The sequence below is a fragment of the Eublepharis macularius genome, chromosome 12 (genome assembly GCF_028583425.1).
Source record: "Eublepharis macularius isolate TG4126 chromosome 12, MPM_Emac_v1.0, whole genome shotgun sequence".
Lineage (NCBI taxonomy): Eukaryota > Metazoa > Chordata > Lepidosauria > Squamata > Eublepharidae > Eublepharis > Eublepharis macularius.
The window spans coordinates 56,894,276-56,914,208 of record NC_072801.1 but is presented as its reverse complement, the minus strand read 5'-3'; positions in this window follow the sequence as shown (position 1 = coordinate 56,914,208).

Below are 19,933 nucleotides of genomic sequence, written 5' to 3'. Positions count from 1 at the left end.
TCGAATGGATGGTGAAGGTCAGTGCTCCATGGATCATGTCTGTATCCCAATTCCTTTGATAACTGTAAGAAGTGAAATCCATCTGGGCTGTCAGTATCCACACTTTACCTTTTGTTTGCCAGGGAATAGTTTGTCCGTCTGATAAATACCACAACCATCTCAGATCATTGACAGAGTAAGAGTGCCCAAATACCACAAATACTTGGGTTTTGCTGTTCATGATTCTACCATAGATTTCTTCCCCCTTCTGTACCATGTTTATATTTTCTGTGACAAAAGTTGATCTGGGACATCTTCCTATGAAGGCAAAACAGATACCATATTTGGAGAGCACTGGAAGCAGAATTTGCACAATGCTTTCTCCATTGTCATCATCTGTAACTATGACCCCAATCCACGTCCATTTGAAATGCAGCAGTAAGGAGACAATCCCGGCTTGCTGAAGGGCTTCATTAGGTGACATCTGGTAGAAGGAAAGGTCTGGATTTGTATGCTTCATCACTGGAGCAGAGCCATATATAAGCTAAAGAAGATTTTGGAATGGGAATAGAGAATAATAACGGGCTGCTTTCCTATTCAATAACACACAGAGTGGTTTACAATAAAAATGACAAAACCTAAATAATAATAATAATATTTTAAATGTATTCGTTTTCTTCTTCAGCCCATTAATGAATTCTTAAGAACAAACAGTATATTAATGGAAATGTTAAACACCTGTATGCTCAGCCATCTCACCTGCGGAATCTTATAGATGTTCAATATTGTTGCCACATCAAGAGAGGTTTGGGGGTCCAATCCCCCAATAATTGCTAGCAGCTTATTCTGGATGTCACATTTGAAGTTAGGGACAAAAGTGTTTGGTGTCGACATGAGTTGCATTATGGCATGATACGTTGGCTTTGCATTAAAATAGCTGTCATAGACTTGAAAGCCCAAGGTGACATTGGGTAAGATCCGAGGGTTTTCATTGATCTCCTTTACAGCAAATTCCAAGGCCAGCATGTGCTGATAAGTCTTTGGTACAGTGCTAGGATGAGAGTGGCACACTGTATAAGAATGATACTTTACATCTTTCGCATTGTATTCTCTATCATTTTCATTTACTATATATTTATTATATTTATTATTTATAAACCACTCCTGTCTTAAACTGTTCAGTGCTCACATAAACGTCAAATCATCATCTTATTTTTATTCTCACCTTCCTCTGAGGAGCTCAAAGAAACATACATGTTGATCCCCTCTATTTTAACTTCAAAATAATCCTGCCAGGTAAGTTAGGATGGCAAAGTACAACTGGCCTAAAATCACATAGGGAGATAATTTCTTCATTTTGCACTTTTTTAGATTACAGGAAACTAACTTAAATAAATAAGAGCGTCTCTATACATTTCAGTCTGGTTTCAATTCCACTCCTCACTTGCGGGATATGCTATAATATTTCCTGAGAGGGAAAGGACTTCTTATTTGGAGTTCTTGTGCCTGCCTTTTAGACCTTAGAGACGCTTTACAGCAAGAGCAAAAAGAGGCATTTCACAAGAGACTGGCATGGAGTTCTAAAATAACATGGGTTAAGTTCTCAAGCTCTGGCCCTGGACATTAGAAATAAGTGGGGTATGAAAGGAGTTGAAGTCATGGAAGAAGATAATTGAAGTATGAAGTTAACATTACCATTAGATTTGTAAAAGTAACACTCTTTCTTGAAGGAAGCGCAACTTTTAGCTGCCATTCATGTATAAGTTGAATACAAATAATTCCAAATTATAGTGTTTGGTAATGGGTAATCTTTGTAAATAAGAATTGATGAGGCATATGAGTTTGCAAGAGAAAGAAAAAAACATAAGGGTTTTTCTTGAGAATAGCTGGGTCGATTTACCAAGATAAATATTTACCAGTTACATAAATAATAAAAAGAAAATATTGCAAGTGAAATATTACATTTTCCTGAGAGTTTTTTAAAAAATGTAGTTCAGTTTTTATTATTTTGCCTGTAGTATCTCTTTGACATAAGATAATTAACAATTTTATGTAGACTAGAAAAGACCCGACTCAACCCTAAAAAACTGTGATGTCGCATGTGAGCTTAGCTCATAAGACTGTTCAACCCCAGCCTGACAAGTTGAAGACTGGCCTGTGAACCCGACAGGGAGTGAATTTGTGGAAAGAAAATGGGAAGAAAAGGGAAGACCTACAAAATGAAAAAGCCTAATATGAGTATAAGACAATTTGAGATGAGCACAGAGATCAGTTCAGGCTTCATCACTCTCTCTCAAACATTATACGCATTGGTAGCATTCTGATCCTGTATCAAAATATTAGGATAAGAGAATGATCTGAAGTAAAAAAAAAAGTAGCAGAAAGAAAGATTATCATTAGAAGGAAGACAGAAAGGAATAATTTCCCAAACCCATGATAAATACTCCCATTATTTATTTATGGGTTAGAACATTAATGTCTTTCTAGTAATATTGGGAATGGATTTGTAACTCTGCTGCAGAACACTTGTATTGCACATACAAATTTCCAGCTTCCATCTCTAGTACATCCACTTAAATGATTACATTCACAAGGAATGAGTTTTGGGGAACATCCTTCCCTACTGGAGACCACAGACCATCTCTACCAGAGAGAAATGACAATAACGTGTTACATCAAGGACTAATCTGACTTGATATAAAGCAGGTTCATATTATACCTCTCTTGTCACAGGAAGGAGGGCAGATATAAATCAGAGCAGAAGTGGACATATAGGGGTACACAAGAAGAACTCGAGAAGACAAAAGAAATCACTCACTGAAATTTGGCTAATTTTTAGAATGTTACTGGACCATTGCTCTTGGAACAGAATACTCAGGGATCCAAAAAGGAAATGGAAATATTAACTTAAAGTTAAATATATGCTCACAGAAGCTCATCAACCAATGCAGACGGGGGGTACACAGTAAAGTTTATTGGATTGATGTTAAAACTCTGAGAAGCAATGCCACCAACGAAGAGGTCTCCTAATTGATGATACTCTTGGAGTGGAGGGTCAGGATCTCTAATCTTACACTTCACAATATGAGCCTTAAATTCTCTGTGAGAAAACAGAATCAGCTTTAACAACAAAAGCACCTTCATCCTAAATACTCTAAATACTTCCCTCTAAATACAGGCCCTGCTTTTACTAGTAATGACACACACTGTCACCAGATCTTCCAGGACTACAACTGCTGATATGAATTAATATTCTGTCTACCGATAGACCTGAAGCCTGAATTTTCAAATGTAAACTCTTAGAGATCAGACTGGTAGGTCTCTAGTCCCTTTGTAGTCTCCAGTCTCAGTTGTAGATGTGATAAGGTATATTTGTACCTTCTTTCACCATCCCAGTAATTTGTCTTACATGAACATACTGAAAGTCCATAGAGATTTTGCAAAACAGCAAATTAAATTATGGTCCTTAGATTAATAAAAGGGAAGGTAATGGCAAAAGTCGGGGATGCTCACTGAAATTCCGGATGAAAACATGTTTATCATTTGTGAACAGAGGCTTTCTATTCCTCTTTGCTGGATTTCTGGGGACTCTTGCCTTTATTAATTTAGATCTCACTTGGGATTCTCTGGTTTGACATTGGTTCCCTTGGTTCCCTTTGGTTCTGTTGGGCTTCATTGGCTTGCTTTCACTGGGAGAGGAACTTGCCTTTGGGAGAATTAGCTTTTGGCCAAGGGTTGCCTAAGCTAAAGTTTTCCCTTTGCCAGGAAAGTTTTGGAAATGCTTCCTCCATAGGAAACAATGAAGAGTGGTTGGGGGCGCCTTGTTCAGGAGCTTATAGAATTGGGCCCAGGGTCCAATCTTTATTAAACATGGGTGTCTTTAGTGCACAGTCAGGAGTAGGTTACCTGCAAATTTTGTGTTTGTTTGAAAAATGCCCCCTAGACCCCAGGACATGGTAGGAAAAAATCTGGGGTTCCCTAACCCGGATCAGAGAATCTGATCCAGATTTCAGGGATATCTAATTGTTTTGATATCCCTGAAACATGAATCTGGATCACCCAGATTTTTTTTTGGGGGGGGGGGGTGCACAACCTTTATAGGAATACTATCACTTTACAGAACTCCTTTGATTACAGATTTTTTTAAAAAAAATGAGAAATCTTCTCATTATAAAAAAATTAAGGTGTTATTCTATAAGTGGAGTGGATAGTTTTTTAAAAATCTTAAAAGGTGTAAATCAGTGCTTCATGTAGTGAGCCTAACAGTTGTATGGGTACACGTTTGAGAAGCTGGGGAGAGGGAAACTATGTAATACACAAAAACATATATCTGAATTGCAAAGTATAGGGAGGGATGCTACCATTGGGGGGGGGGGGGTTGCCCTGAAGCCCATGTTGGGGCTCTATGCAGCCCACCTGCAGAAGCAAGACAATGACAATAGCTGCAACCGGTGAATAATAATAGTTACAGCTGATAATGAAGCTCAAGATGATGCATCCACTTGGTTTGAATCAAGGCCTAGGCTTCCAGTCTCATTACCAATGCTGATTTCTCCATAACCACTACACCTCTGCATACTCCACCCTATTCAATCATGCCTGCTATTGTTATTCACCAGCTATTATCATTCGGCATCTGAAATCACTCTGCTCTCCAAGATATATTAAGGACAGATGACTCACATTCTAGCTGTATCTGAAGAAGTGAGCTGTAACTCATGAAAATTCATACCCTACCACAAATTTTGTTAGTCATATAGGTGCTACTGGACTCTTGCTCTTTTCTACTGCTACAGACAGACTAACACAGTTACCCATCTTGATCTATCTCCTTGGAGGATCCTCTAAATTCTTTTTGTTCCCTTTCTTTAACTTCCTCACATTTCTTGCTGCCCGATCTGTACTTATACCACCACTAGACATAGCAGCAGGGTGTGTTTGTGGCTGTGTGTAAATTAGATATTTACATATATTTTGGGTCTGCAAATCCTACAAGAAGAGGAAGTAGCAGCACTTGCTCCCACTGTCTTCTGGTATTTTGTTTTATTTTGCTTTGCTCTTCTCACCAAGTGCCCTCCTTCCTCCCTGTGCAAAAGGAACTCCGGGACTGGTAGTTCTTGACATGATAGATCTGGGAGGCCCAGCAGTTCAGAATGTTGCTTGAGATTTCTACTCTAACACAACTTCTGATTGGCTTCAGCAAATCTCACAAGATTTGGACTACAGTTACATAGTCCTCAGACATGATCTAAATGTGTTTTAGAAATTTTACATGAAATTTTCAACCAGTGCTGAAGAAGGAAATACTATAAGGTGCTCCAGATTGAAGTCAAAGCTCTGAGAAGCAATGCAGTGCCAAAAATGAAGAGCATCAGAACATTCCTGACAAGAACATATCATCTCCTTTACAAAACAAATGGAGTTTAAAAACCTTCCTGAGCTATCACAGGTGGTGCTGTGTAGCGGCTAGAGTATCTGACTAGGATCTAAGACACAACAAGGAGGAGAAGAAGTGGAAGAAGCACAATCGTATTCACAAAATACAAATATATTCCACAAAATTACAATTGCAAACTCCACAATCCTAATACCATAAACGTCCAGAATCACAATCAAAGTAAATCTTTCGCTACAGTAGGTAAATATAATACAAAAAGTTCAAGCCGTAATAAATATAGGGCACTTCAAAGCAGTTGGCTGTGTAGAGGTACCAGTCAAGAGTCCAATTAAAGACCAATCATGGTCGTATCAAGTAACAGTGTGAATGCGTATACAAAAGGCAGTGCTGCAAGCAGATAATTGGTGAAGTAAGTAGATGGCAACGAGTATGAGCCGGCAGTCTTTCTTCGCTCGTTTCAGACTGCAATGTCTTTCTTCAGGCCACCATATCTGGAAATAACAATGCACAATAATACTACAATTATCATGCCAATAGCACAAGATGTTACAAAATTAAACGCCATTCAATTACTTACATCAAGGAAAAATTTCCAATCAATTCAATTCCACCAAGGTACCGCATCCATAATTCCATAAGTTATCCAGTGTGAACACAAGCCCTCCTTTCCCGTTTAAATATGTCTCCTAATAAGTTAATTGAAACACGCCCAAATTAATAAAGGTTCCATTGCACTTTTCCCCATTTACCAATTACAAGTAATATATGTAGTTTTTAATAAATATTTCAATAATAAATACTTGGTAAAATTATTTTAAAAAAAGAACTTTTAGAATGTAGTATATTCTAAATGGGGAAGGCACCAAGAGAACCGGCGTTTAAGGGGAGGGAGGGAAAAATGGAGGGGGGGGAAAGAGGAGGAAAAAAACCTCATATAAGAGAACTTAAAGGGGACTATATAAGGCCTGTTGTTGTATTCATAAAAAGGATGAAAAATCGATGTCATGATTAAGGCCATGAGGGATCATAGTGTTTAATCGAAAGATCCATCTGATTTCTGCTTGAAGGAGGAACTTCACATGATGTTCAGACTTCGATATCGTTTCCAAGACCGAGAAACAAAAGGTTCTGTCATTAGGATGTGTTGAGCGGAAATGTTGGTATAGGGGTGTATCCATATTAAAAATTTTTATCCTTGAGATGTGCTCTTGGATACGAAGGCGGACCGGGCGGGTGGTGCATCCCACGTACAGGAGACCACAACTACACTGGAGGAGATAGACGACATATGAAGTATTGCATGTAGAGAAAAACCTGGAATAAAGTGGTTTACCAGTGAGTGGATGGCAGATCTGTTTCAAGTCAATGCAGAATCTGCATACACTACAATGACCACAGGGGAAATGTCCCAATGGAAGATCATTCTTTTCCGTCCCTCTCCTGAAGTCAGAGTGTACCAACATGTCCCGCAGGCTCTTGGTTCTCCGGTAGCCGATTTGAGGTGGCTTGTCACATCCAGGTAAGTTTTTAAGTATATTCCAGTACTTTCTGATAGTCTGAGTGATCGCTCCTGACATAGGAGTGAAATCAATGGCCCAGGTAATCCTATCTGAGCCCTGATCTCGAGGTCTATAAGTGAGTAAGTGGGATCGGGGTGTTGACTCGGCTCTTCTCATAGCCCGATTTACAGTCCAGCTGGGGTAATTACGTGCCATAAAGGCTGCCCCCATTCGTACTGCCTCTTTCTGGAAGTCTTGTCGGACCGTAGCGTTCCTTTTGATACGGAGGAACTGTCCCACTGGTATATTTTTCTTTAGAGCTGATCTATGGTGAGATGTGTATTCCAGGTAAGCTGCTCTATCTGTGGGTTTTCTATAAGGCTTGACCCCAAGTGATCCCACTGCTCGTTTAAACACAATCACATCTAAAAAAGAGAGATGTTCTGAGCTGCTTTGATATGTGAATTTAATGTTAGGATTGATCCCATTAATCCAGCTCATGAATCCCTCTACCTGGTTCATTTTTCCCTCCCTCCCCTTAAACGCCGGTTCTCTTGGTGCCTTCCCCATTTAGAATATACTACATTCTAAAAGTTCTTTTTTTAAAATAATTTTACCAAGTATTTATTATTGAAATATTTATTAAAAACTACATATATTACTTGTAATTGGTAAATGGGGAAAAGTGCAATGGAACCTTTATTAATTTGGGCGTGTTTCAATTAACTTATTAGGAGACATATTTAAACGGGAAAGGAGGGCTTGTGTTCACACTGGATAACTTATGGAATTATGGATGCGGTACCTTGGTGGAATTGAATTGATTGGAAATTTTTCCTTGATGTAAGTAATTGAATGGCGTTTAATTTTGTAACATCTTGTGCTATTGGCATGATAATTGTAGTATTATTGTGCATTGTTATTTCCAGATATGGTGGCCTGAAGAAAGACATTGCAGTCTGAAACGAGCGAAGAAAGACTGCCGGCTCATACTCGTTGCCATCTACTTACTTCACCAATTATCTGCTTGCAGCACTGCCTTTTGTATACGCATTCACACTGTTACTTGATACGACCATGATTGGTCTTTAATTGGACTCTTGACTGGTACCTCTACACAGCCAACTGCTTTGAAGTGCCCTATATTTATTACGGCTTGAACTTTTTGTATTATATTTACCTACTGTAGCGAAAGATTTACTTTGATTGTGATTCTGGACGTTTATGGTATTAGGATTGTGGAGTTTGCAATTGTAATTTTGTGGAATATATTTGTATTTTGTGAATACGATTGTGCTTCTTCCACTTCTTCTCCTCCTTGTTGTATCCTTGAATTGGAAGTGGAACTCCCCCTCCCGTTTTGCCTTAGTTGAAGTGGGATAGTTATGGCAGATTATAGGGATACCTTTGCTTTTTCACTGACTGAAAGAGACAGAATTTTGTCTATTATTCCCTCCCTGTCCGCCAATAGAGGTGAGGTTCCAGCCCAAGATTGGGATTTATTAACAGAGCAATTGAATAAGTCCACCAAACTAACTCTCCATTCCCCCTCCCTTACGGAGTACTGTAAAGAACATATCATCCCAAGGGGGCTACGCATGCATAAACCCCCCGGGATGTATAAAACGGATGAGCCCTTTAAAAAGAGATGGGCGTCGATCCTAAATAAGTGCTCCTTTGATTTAATGCTGCTATTGATTGAACGCATAGCTCAGGAGAAGGAAGAGGTAGACAAGGGAATTGAGGACTTAAAGACACAGTTAAAATCTGACTACTCAGAAGAGGACTTTAAGAAAAAACTAGAGGAGACTAACAGACTTATTAGAGACTGTGAAATAAGATTGAAGGACTTGAAGATGAGGAAACTCAATCGGGATAAACAAGACTATTCCAATGGGAACATTTACAATTGGAAGGAGCAAGCCCCTAAGAAAAGGGTTACTTGGGCACCAACGACATCTGGGGGGTTGGAATTCGATACTACAGACCCCTCAGACACAGAGTTATCGGGGGAAGAGGGGGGCCGCAACCTCAGGAATCGCGTAGTGCCCATCCAACAACCGCGACGTTCTTTTTTGGCACGGGGATGGCTGTCCCGTCGAGGGAGACACAGAATATAGTATTTAACTTATCTTCACGATCCCTCTCCAAAGTTGAACTTGATGCACTTAACAAAGGACTAGGATTTGTACCAACCCCTCGATATGATAGGCTAAGCACCCAGGTAGATTTATTTAAACTGTTTAGATAAATTAAATTGAAAAAATATTTTGGTAACACCGGCTCAACTCCTCCTTTTGACGGCCTGAGATCTAAATCGACTTTTATACCTCGTGTATCTGATATACAGATTGAGACCTTTGAGAAACTGGTTCTAGAAGAAGTAGGGAAGTTAGAGACAGAGGAGCGTCACATCCGACATAATATGACCAACCGAGAAAGAACAGTGATACGGGACTTACAGAAGGATGCCAACATTATTATTAAGCCGGCCGACAAAGGGGGAGGTATTGTAGTCTTAAACAGCACAGACTATAAGCAAGAGGTTTTAAGACAATTAGAGGACTGTGAATTCTATCGCCCCATAGATGGCGATCCAACATGGGAAATCACAAAGGTTATCAAAATAGTGCTTGATAATGCCTTGTGTAGTGATTTCATTGATCAGTCATTACATCGAGCACTGTTGAATTTAGATCCGAGAGTCCCAGTCTTCTATTGCTTACCAAAAATTCATAAATCGTTACAATCCCCTCCCGGAAGACCAATAATATCAGCCTGCAATTCGGTCCTAGAGCCGTTAGCCATCTATATTGACCGCTTGTTACAACCGGCTGTTAAAGGTGTAAAATCCTTCATTCAGGACACCACGGATTTCATTCAACTAATAGAAAATATGGATGTCCCAGAGGGGGTTCAGTTACTTACTATGGACGTTCAGTCCCTTTACACGTCCATCCCTCATCAAGATGCTCGGATAGTAATTGAGAAGGTTTTTGACTCCCGTCTTGAGAGGTCACCTCCTACCAGCTTCCTCCTAGACCTGTTAGATCTTATAATGGAAAGGAACTATTTCAGGTTCGAATCCCAATTTTTTTATCAAATCAAGGGAGTCGCTATGGGGTGCCCGGCGGCTCCCAGTATCGCGGTTCTGTATATGGCGGATTTAGAAGAACGGTTTATTTATAATCAAACATCCAACCCCTTTTATGAGGAATTAATTTGCTTTAGGAGATTTATTGATGACATTTTTTGCATAATTCGACATAAGGACCAGGTAGAGGGATTCATGAGCTGGATTAATGGGATCAATCCTAACATTAAATTCACATATCAAAGCAGCTCAGAACATCTCTCTTTTTTAGATGTGATTGTGTTTAAACGAGCAGTAGGATCACTTGGGGTCAAGCCTTATAGAAAACCCACAGATAGAGCAGCTTACCTGGAATACACATCTCACCATAGATCAGCTCTAAAGAAAAATATACCAGTGGGACAGTTCCTCCGTATCAAAAGGAACGCTACGGTCCGACAAGACTTCCAGAAAGAGGCAGTACGAATGGGGGCAGCCTTTATGGCACGTAATTACCCCAGCTGGACTGTAAATCGGGCTATGAGAAGAGCCGAGTCAACACCCCGATCCCACTTACTCACTTATAGACCTCGAGATCAGGGCTCAGATAGGATTACCTGGGCCATTGATTTCACTCCTATGTCAGGAGTAGGGGTGTGCAAGGAAAAAACTTTCGGCTTTCTTGTTTCGGGATTACCCGAAACAAGATTCTCTACCGGCATTAGCCGAATGCCGAAACAAGAATCTCTTTCGGGATTCGGGATTCGGCATTATTTCGGCATTCTTTCGGGATTCTTTCGGGTTATTTTGCTGGGAAAATGCCTCCGTCTTTCAGGACGCCTGGAGGAGGCATTTTCCCACCAAATAAGCCCAAAATTGGTGGGGACCTTCCTCTAACCCTTCTCTAACACCCACCCAAGTTTCAGACAGATTGGACTTTGGGGGGCCATGTTATGGCCCCCCAAAGCAGGTCCCCCCATCCTCCCATAAAGGAGCATCTTCTTCATTATTTCCTATGGGGAAAAAATGAAGAAGCAGGCTTCCTTTGCCAGGGGTGGCATTTTGCATGCAAAATGCCCCCCAGCCCTCAGGGGCCCTTCTCCCACCCCTCCTCCCACCCCCCACCGAGGCTCAGCCTGCTCCCACTTGGGGGGGCCATTTCATGGCCTCCCCAAGTAGGTGCTCTAATCTCTACCACTGACAGCTGGGGGAGGCTTGTGTTGCCAGGGGTGGCATTTTGCATGCAAAATGCCCCCCAACCCTCTGGGGCCCTTCTCCCACCCCTCCTCCCACCCCCCACCAAGGCTCAGCCTGCTCCCACTTGGGGGGGCCATTTCATGGCCTCCCCAAGTAGGTGCTCTCAGCCCCTAAAGTCCACCCTTCACAGCCCCACACAAACCCAATTCCCCCCCAGCTGCCACACACAGACCCAAATCCCCCCAGTAGCCCCTCACAGACCCAAATCAACCCCCACCTGCCCCACACCCACCATAACCCCAGGAACAGGCTGGCCTGCCCTCCCCTTTTGGGAACCCCTAAACTCTCTTTCCCAGGGCAGTTCTGCACAGACAAGGGGTGCCACAATGGTGGCAGTGCCAAATCGTCCCTGGGAAAGAGCACCTGCCCTGGCACACAGACAACCACCCCCCTGACCCCCCCACCACCCGCAGAGAAGGCTGGCCAGCCTGCCCCATTGTTCCCTATGCTGGGAACCAACCTCCCATCAAAGAAGGGAACACAGACACACAATCATTAAGTTTAAAAAACCTTTATTTTCTCATTTTCAAATTACAAGTGGTCAACAAATCACAACATATTACACTTATTGTCCCTCATAGCACAACACAACACAATTAACTACACATCAGAGAATCTTAAACACATTTTTTTTTTTGAAATGGACAAACAGTAAAGTTTTGAACATTACAACAGGTCACATAGTGAGCGGGCACAACAGGGCATGGAAACAGAAGATGATCATAATAACTACCAGCCTAATACAACTCTCCCTCCATAAAACGACTTAATGGGGGGGAACCACTGCAACAAAATCCCCCCCCCAACCCTCTGGGGCCCTTCTCCCACCCTTCCTCCCATCCCCCCACCAAGGCTCAGCCTGCTCCCACTTGGGGGGGCCATTTCATGGCCTCCCCAAGTAGGTGCTCTGCTCTCATCTCTACCACTGACAGCTGGGAGAGGCTTGTCTTGCCAGGGGTGGCATTTTGCATGCCAAATGCCACCCTCACCCTCAGGGGCCCTTCTCCCACCCTTCCCCCCACCCCCCACCACATGCATTCCTTGACAATCAAGAAATCTGGAGTTAAATATAATGTGCATGTAAGTCCCTCAAAGACAGAAGCAATATGACCCATTTGATTTCCACAACCTCAGACACAATTAGGGATCCGTTTCCCCTTGGTGGGGGATCCCCCACTCTCACCTATCACCCCGAAGGGGGAAAGTCAGTGAATGAGCCTTCAAGGTACGCTCCAGGGGCTGCTGCCGTGATGTCACTGATGTCATCTGGCTGCCCTGAGAGTATGCCTGTGCTTTGCAGTGGGCTGATTTGGGCCCTGCAGGCCAAAGCAGGATCCCTTGTGGCCCAAATCTGCCTGCTGTGAATTGTGCGTGCTCCCCAGCCTTGTGTGATGATCACATCACTTCCTAGAACAGACATCATCATGCCAGAGCATTGCCATTAAATGATCATGCGTGTGTGAACAGACCCTATGTATCCTGTAGGCTTCAGTGATGGTATAGTAATGTTTTCACTCACATTATAGAGAGAGAGAGAGAGAGAGAGAAGGGGGGGAGGCACTGAAGCTAGATTATTTCTTCTATTTTACTGTCCCCTTCCAAAGCCAGGGTGGCATTGGCACAATGCCCCCCTCCCCCCGGCCAGAGCCTTAGTACCAGTATGCATTGACAGGCCCATGCATCATAGTCCTTTTTGAGACCCAGCCAAGTTGTGTGCCTTTTGGAGAAAAATGTTCAAGTTGCTGGTGGGGGTATGAACAATTTTTAGATATCCACTGTAGTGCAATGGCTAGAGAGTTGGTCTAGAATCTGGCAGACTCTGATTCTGTGCCTTGTAGGCTTGATGGATGTTCTTGGCTCAGCCTAAGTAAACAATTGTGTTGTGTTTTCCAGAGGCAGTCTAGGTGATTTTGGGGCCCTGGACAAATGTTCTTGACGGGGCCCCAGAACCAGTGCCGCCCCACCACTGGCTCCTTGCCAAGGCCAAGCAATTTGGCAACCTAGGCCCCAGATAGAGTGGGCAGGAGTGCGTTGTTTCCTTCCTCCCCCCCCCTCCACCCCCTCATACAACTAAGAAGGCCATCGGTGGAGTCACTCCAATGTGAGGCATGGAGCAGCTGTCTATTGTTAGCCTGGTTGTGATGAGGGTGAAACAAATCAAGGGAGAACAGCAATGTGTAAACCACTCTAGGTTCCCATGGGGGAGAAAACCGGGGCATAAGATAAACCTTTAATTTGGTGGGGAGGGGGTATATACATTTTATGTGTATGTGTCTGTATGTTTTATGCATTCAAATCACTTGTGGTGTACTTTAGAATTATATTGAGCTCCACAGTATCCCAAAAACCTTGTCCATGTATTGCAAACCGAAGTCAATCTACCACATCTAGGGTATTCTTCTTTTCCCTACTGCCTTCAATTTTTCTTAGCATTATTGTCTTTTCTAGTGAACCTTGTCTTCTCATGATGTGACATAAGCACTATCATCAATTGATATCTTCAAGGGAGAAAGCAGGCCTGATTTGGTCTGGACATGTCTTTTTCGGAGTCCATGGTACATGTAAATTGAAACTTTCTTCCCACTTCACAGTGTGAATGCTTTTTCCTCCTATGAGCTTTGTCTAAATTTTACTGTACTGATACTGCTCATTTGGCCAAAAGGCCTGCCCTTGATCAATGCCACATTAAATACTTCATAATAAAAATATGTTTTTAGAACCATTTAAAAGTGTCCTTAAGTGCCATACGCCGATTTAAAAAACCATAAGCTAAATGTTTGGGAACACAACCAGATATGTGAATGACTGAAATGCAGCCCAATCCCACTGCTACTTAAAATCCATTTTTGATGGAGGTCTGGATTGTCTTACATTGGTGTCATTGGGCTTGGAATCAGGAACCTGGAAGCGTTCCATGGTGGCTACAACTTTCATGCCAAGGCTAAGAGGGTGGGAACGGGATCTCTCTGGGGTGGCAAACTCTGGCCTTGGAAGTTACTGGCAATTTGGGGGTGGGACTTGTGCAAAGGAAAATCTGAGTAGGGATCTCCCCCAGAATCCATGGTCCGCATTTGCCCTCTAAAGAGATTGCCCTTGGAAGCAGCCAGTTTATCTGTAGGGAACTACTCTCTCTAACCTGAACTCAAGCCCAACCAGGAGTTTGGCAGCCCTAGGAAAATTTCTGAAAAAGATGGCAAAGGAGGGCCAGCAACTGATAGAGGCATGGAAGCCCACACCAGGACAGTAGCAGGGGCCTACTTGGGCAAAAGGGACGACCAGTGCTCTCATCCCCCATAGTCCACTCCTTTCAGCCCCACACAAACCCAGTTCCCCCACCCCAGCTGCCACACACAGACCCAAATCCTCCACTCAGCCCCTCTCAGAACCAAAACCACCCTCAGCTGCCCCACACCGAGTACCCCAGGAACAGGCTGGCCAGCCTGCCCCATTGTTCCCTATGCTGGGAACCAACCTCCCATCAAAGAAGGGAACACAGACACACAATCATTAAGTTTAAAAAACCTTTATTTTCTCATTTTCAAATTACAAGTGGTCAACAAATCACAACATATTACACTTATTGTCCCTCATAGCACAACACAACACAATTAACTACACATCAGAGAATCTTAAACACAATTTTTTTTTTGAAATGGACAAACAGTAAAGTTTTGAACATTACAACAGGTTACATAGTGAGCGGGCACAACAGGGCATGGAAACAGAAGATGATCATAATAACTACCAGCCTAATACAACTCTCCCTCCATAAAACGACTTAATGGGGGGGAACCACTGCAACAGGGTCCAGCAGAACCTATGTCATTTCCTGTGGCTGTGCTTTCAGTTCAGACACACAAAGCTGAACTGGGCACTTCCAAGGCACTGGACAATGGTATTTCTGGAGCAGTTCTGCAGAGGTCTCCCCCCACCCCCACACCAGCCTCAGAATTTACCTGGGAACATCTGTGAGAGATCATCATTGGCCGGTGCCCATCCACCACTCTTCCCGCATCCCCCAACCATGCAAACCCAACATTAACATCAAATTTTTTTTTTTAAACATGAACTGAACATCAACTTTTAAAAAACATAAGCACAACATTTTTTTTTGGGTTTTTTTCCTTTTTTTTACATGAACAGAACATCAACTTTTAAAAAACATAATCACAACATTTTTTTGGGTTTTTTTTCCTTTTTTTTACATGAACAGAACATCAACTTTTAAAAAACATAAGCACAACATTTTTTTTTGGTTTTTTTTCCTTTTTTTTACATGAACAGAACATCAACTTTTAAAAAACATAATCACAACATTTTTTTGGGTTTTTTTTCCTTTTTTTTACATGAACAGAACATCAACTTTTAAAAAACATAATCACAACATTTTTTTTTGGTTTTTTTTCCTTTTTTTTACATGAACAGAACATCAACTTTCAAAAAACAGTACAACAATTCTTCTACAATTTTTTTTACAATGATTTCATCTGATAAAAACACCTAAGCAATCCCTATCTAACCTGTTTCTCCCTCCAGTAGCAATCCATGTTTCTGGGGCATTATTTTTCATAATAAATTTGGTCCCACAGGGTATGTCTCAGTGATGGGAGATGTTTTGAATACCCTGGGGGGGGGGCTTTCAAATTGCTGGGTGTTTTCCCTTTGCCACTGGTTCCTAACCACCCTCCCTCTACTGGCCGGTTTTAACTGTATATACAGGGTTTTATACAGGGGAGAGCGCGATTCCAAAGGATTGGACTCATAGAGGATGCAGGCCACAAGTTGGGCTCACCTCAGTCACTCTGGAAGTCCAGTCCTGAGAAATCGAAGAGGCGAGAGTTGACCTTCAGGAAGGTCAACTGCTCGACTCTCCATGGGAGAAGGCGAGTGCGATGTGGGCCGACAATGTCGCCCGCATGTGAAAAGACGCGCTCGCTCTCCACGCTCGTCGGAGGGCATGAGAGCAGCCGCTGCGCCTCGAGGGAGAGGTCCGGCCAGACCGACTCCTTCCTGGCCCAGTAGCTGAGCGGATCGGTGGAGAGCGACTCGCAGGGCTCCGCGAGGTAGTCCCTGACCATCGCCTCCGCCGGATCCTCTCTCACGGTCCTCACGACCCCAGAGGGGACGAGGGCCCACCGGAGCATCTCCATCTCCATCGGCACTCCGGTGGTGGCCTCGGGGGGGGCCTGCGCAGAGGGGGCGTCAGAGGGACCCGCACGGCAGGGCCCCTCTTGCGTCCCCCCTGTCGACAGGCGTCCCCTCTTGGCCTGCCTGCGCCTCACCCAAGAGCAGAGCCCGTCTCTGGCTTGGGTGAGGTTCCCGTCCCGCTCGGCGAAAGTGCCCTTTATGCGCGGGTCACACATGGTCGCCAACATGTATGACTCTTCCTTAGTGAGAGGAGTTAGCCTGGCAGCTATGCCCTGCTGCAGCCTTCTCACTAATGCGCGCACCGCTGGAACAAGGTCAGCACGGGGCGCGACCCGGTCTGCAAGGGTGGCCAGATTCCTCTGGAGCGTGTGCACCAGGGGAATGACCAGACCGAGGGTCGCCGTGTCTGACGAGACCGCCACAGTGAAGTCCTTGAAGGGCTTCAGGACCTCCACTGTCTGGGTGATGGTGAGCCAATCCTCCCGGTTGAACTCACCCACCTGACTCGCACCGCGGTGCTCGGAGAGCCACGCGTGGAGTGCGGCCTGCTGCTCCACCAAGCGCTCAAGCATGGCGCAGGTGGAGTTCCAGCGAGTGCTGACGTCAGTGATCAGAGCGTGCTCTGGCACACCTGTCCTGACCTGTGTCTGGCGCAGTTCGTGCGTGGCCTTCACGCTGCGCGAGAAGTGACCCGTGAGCCTCCGACATTTCTGGACAAGTAACTGGAGTTCACGGGTCCGGGTATCCACGGGTTCCTTCGAGGAGCCCAACCCCAGCGCATCTCTCACCACTAGGTGAAGCTTGTGAGCGGCACAGTAGACGCTCTCTCGGCTCACTAGATGCGCCGCTGCCCTCATGTTCTTGCCACCGTCCGTCACCATGCATCCCACGGTGGCGGGTCCCTGGCCTATCCACTCGTCCAACTGTCTCCTTAAGGTGGCAGCGATGTTCTCCGCCGTGTGGGACACGTCGAGCACCTCGGCGTGAAGCAAGGCCTTGCAGTAGCCGGCCTGGCGGTCTCGCATCCTTCCCTGTCTAGCTGTGCTAGGCACCTCCCCCCGGCCCCCACCCAGAACCGACTCGGGTTCCCACCAGTGAGCAGTAAGCGAGAGGTACGCTTGCTGCACACTTGGGCAGGTCCAGATGTCCGATGTGAAGTGCACAGTTCTCCCGGCAACCCGGGACAGCTGTGCCTTCACATGATCCCTGGCAGCCCTGTAAAACGAGGGCACCACCGATCTGCTCAACGACGTGCGAGCAGGGACGGCGTACCAGGGAAAGCAATCTTGGAGCAGCCCTGAGAAGCCGAAGTCTTCAACTACGGAATACGGTTGCCCATCCACTGCTATCATGTTGACGATGTGGCGCGTGATGCGCCTGCTCGCCCTCCGGATCCCCTCTCTGGGCACACTAGCGCCCTGCATACCAAGCATCTCCGGGAGAGAGGCTTGGCGTCCCTTTCCTGCAGGTACCCTTGGGGGGAGAGCACCAGAGGAGCCTGCCTCCTTCTGGCTAGCTGGCGGCCGTGCGGCGCCACTCGAACCCTCCTCCCGAAGAAGCACCGCCTGGTGGTGCCTCTTCATATGGTACCTCATCCCAGACGTGGAGAGATGCCACACATCTTTGCCACGGCTGACGCGCTGCCTACAATGCAGGCACAGGGCTGCTCGGGGATCCTCCGTTGTCTGGAAGTGCTTCCAGATTTCGGAGGAAAAGGGCATCCCACGCTTCCCAGGAGAAGCGCGTTCGGGACCACCCTGCGGCACCTCCTGTGAGGTGCTCTGGCCGGACACACCGTGTCCCACTCTCGGCCGGGCAGGTGGGGATGGACGAGGCTGAAGGGGCAGAGATGTGGGCTCTTCCACCACAGTCTCTGCCTCTTCCTCCCGCGTCCTCTCCTCCTGCACAGCCGCGAGAGGCCTGCTGCTGGCCTCAGAGGAAACTGGGGTGGACCGCCCCAGGGGGGGTCTCACGGGCAGTTCCTCCAACATCCTCCGGGTTCCTGGGGTGAGCGGGAGCGCAGGGAAAGTCATGTGCTCCGCGCCCATCCCAGGAGACACCACATGCTGCCCCTCCTCCAGCAGCTGGCTCGCAACCACTGGAGGAGGAGGAGCCTCAGCAGCAGGCCCCTGCCCAGTGCCAGCCCCTGCCTCACGCACCCGGGTTGGGGGTGGCCCTCCAGCAGCTGCCTCAGGAAAGAGAGTCTTGCGAACCCTCTTCCTGTCACCAGAAGCCAGGCTGGTGAACGGCAGCAGCGCAGGGGAGGGCCTCCTCCGCTCAGATGGAGGGGCTGCCGCAGCAGTCCCCCTCCCCCTCCCCTCCTCCCCTCTAGATTTCTCCCTAGCCTTTCCCCCGGGTCCCCTCTCTGCTTTCCTCTCTGACATACTTTCCCCTCCCAAATTCAACCCTAACTAATCAGAAAAGATTTAGAAAACAAAGGTCAACTTTGTTTTCAAGACCTAACTAACCTGCTATAAATCTGTGTTTCTAGTGGCTCTGTGACTTGGAGATGAACAATCAAGTGCCTTTTTAAGCAACCCTATTTATGTCAGGGAACCTGAGCCTGCCAATCAGCTGAATTCCTCTGGAATTGAGCTGGCCCTAAACCCCAATAACAGGTGACGAAGCCTTAAACACTCACACACTAGTATGCCCGGGCCGGCCTGGCACCACCACGTGTGCCAGAGATGGGCAGTGGAACCCTAGTTATGGGGGCACTAATGGGAAGCCTATTGACAGCTATTACAAATTTTTATATATATATATATATATATATAGAATTCAAACCTAACACTCACTCACTAATGCTTTCCCTGCTGAGTCCCTATTTAGTTTTTTAAAAAAAACTAGGCTCGGTTTCCCTAATAATTATGTTGAGGGCAATTATCCACTGATCACCTACCAACTGGCCTACCTACCTAAGAGACACTATTTAGCGGGACCGATGTATCTGTGGTATGTCGGTGTGGGGTGTGGATGTGGTGTTTTGAAGATGAGCCTCCCCCCTCCCAAGCTAGCAAGAACCCACCCCCAAGGCCACCCAAATGTCAACCCGGACTCGCTCACACTAACACCAGTCCTGCAGTCCAGCGATGTTCAGGCGGTCTTGCAGCTGGTCCTCCTCTCCTCCACGATGCTGTCAAGAAAATTGGAAATGTTAGCAGAGTCAACACCACACGCCGCACACGCAACCCCAAAATTCAAGGCCCCGTTGCACAAGCCAAGTCAGCCCCCCCCCCCTTAAAGGCTAGGGCCAACCAGCAGCAAAACAAAACACATCCACCCAGCAGAGCTTCTGGCCTGTGCAGGCCAGAAGCTGGCACACTCATTTTTTAGTCCTGTGAAACAGCAGTTCATGCCCACCCCACACTCAAACTTGAAAAATGAAACATGAAAGAAAGCTGGCACTGCGATCAATGCTGGCCCCCCTAACCCCCAAACAATATCCTCTTGCCCAACCAGAAAATGCCCCCCCCCCCCGGCCCAAGCCATAAAGACAGAGCCAAAGCATATGCTCGCAGGTAGGCACAGCAGCAGACATAAGCTCAAAAACCAAATTTAACAACAACCCTACCAGTC